At 43.7% G+C, this 1,650-nt stretch overlaps 1 pseudogene; it reads right to left on the minus strand.

Moving 5' to 3' along the window:
- Nucleotides 1-1,002: 1,002 nt before the first annotated feature.
- LOC134912564 (5S ribosomal RNA) lies at nucleotides 1,003-1,122 on the minus strand (annotated as a pseudogene).
- Between the last annotated feature and the right edge of the window lie 528 nt (nucleotides 1,123-1,650).

Here is a 1,650-nt window from a genome sequence, read left to right on the forward strand (position 1 = left end):
GGACCTCACTGAGCACAGGTATTTAAAGATTAATTTTTGTACTGTTCTGTATCCTGGCGAAGGGGCTACGACCCCGAAACATATTTGAGAAGTCTTCCAGTGCCGCCCTTATTTGCTGTGTCTCTCTCTCTCTCTCTATATATATATATATATATATATATATATATATAGGAAATCACAACAGCACTCAAAGCCTATGTATATAAAGCAAAAAATGGTGGTGCAAGGCAGCAATAAATATAAAACACTCACTTCTCCAGCGATGCAGAAAAAGTAGACAAGCCAGCACTCACGTGTAGATGAAAGAAAAGCAGGATTTATTCCTTAACCAAACGGCATGATGAAGTACAACAAATACAGCAAACACAGCCCGACAGCTGTTTCAACCGACTGGTCTTCCTCAGGGGCTAACCGCACTGTTGTCAGAACATGAAATATAAGCCTCAAATGGCACCACAATCAACCCAGCAGCATCAAGACGTGTGCTGAGACAAATCTGGGCATGCCTAATGCATCCCCTGCTGTCTCCTCCCACTCCATGATACTGGTAACTAAGCTAAACAAACCCGGTGTCATGCATAGCAATGGCTCCGGAGCTCGGCAAAACGTGCGGCGGGTGGTCTCAGCAGACTGACTAGTAAATGGCATGCTGATAGTGAGGGGAATTGCAAGGACGCTGTATATCAAAACAGAAGTGAATGAAATGAAGTGGTGTTTAAAAAAGTAAAAGGAATAGTGCTGGAGCTCAGCAGAACAGGGTTCCCTGAAAGTGCTGGCTAGAAAGTGCAAGGTGCAAAAAGCAGGAAGGAATGACAGGTCTAATAGAAATAATAGCAGGTGACACAAGGACAACCCTCAAAACAACCTACTGCAAAGCAATGCCCACTTGTTACGGCAATCAATATAAATAAGAATATATGTGCAAAAAGAATCCAAACTGCCCTATTGGGGAGAAAACCCACAGAATGCACAATGTCCGCTGCCTTGTGGTATTAAGTGAGTGATGTACAGCACCCAGTATTCCCAGATCATCACTGATACTGGTACTGACTGGGCCCAACACTGCTTAGTTTCCAAGATCAGCCAGAATTGGATGTTTGCCAGTGTGGTATGGCTGTAAATATCACTAGACCAACATATGTTGTCTACTGGGGAATCCCATATAGGCAGCTGGAAACTGATACTGCTAAATGCAACACCAAAGATGGACAATAAGCTGCACATAGTGAGCAAGAGAGGGTCTGCATGGTGGATGTTGAAAGCGAGGATGAAAATAAAGGTGTCACTGCTAGTGAAGTGGGGACCTGTCAGGATCGAGTCTCTAGATATATAAAGACACACGGCAGTGTCTGACAGCACATGGCATGCAAAGAACATCAATGACAGGACACACTGCGGTGTCTAAGAAAATTAAACCAAACAGCGGAATGCAGAGTCCAACAAAAAGTCACTATAATATGTCACAGGAAACAACCTAAACGAAAATCTTCATTGAGGCCAATCGGAGTAAGGCAATTAAGTCTGTGTAGTTCTCGTTGTAGCAAAATTCTATCCCGATCACCCCCACGTTGTAGGGGCGGTATGTGATCAATGATACAACATTTGAGCTGGTTAACAGTATGATGCGCATTCTTGAAGTGTCTTGCCACC

The sequence above is a fragment of the Pseudophryne corroboree genome, chromosome 4, assembly GCF_028390025.1.
Source record: "Pseudophryne corroboree isolate aPseCor3 chromosome 4, aPseCor3.hap2, whole genome shotgun sequence".
Taxonomy (NCBI): Eukaryota; Metazoa; Chordata; class Amphibia; order Anura; family Myobatrachidae; genus Pseudophryne; species Pseudophryne corroboree.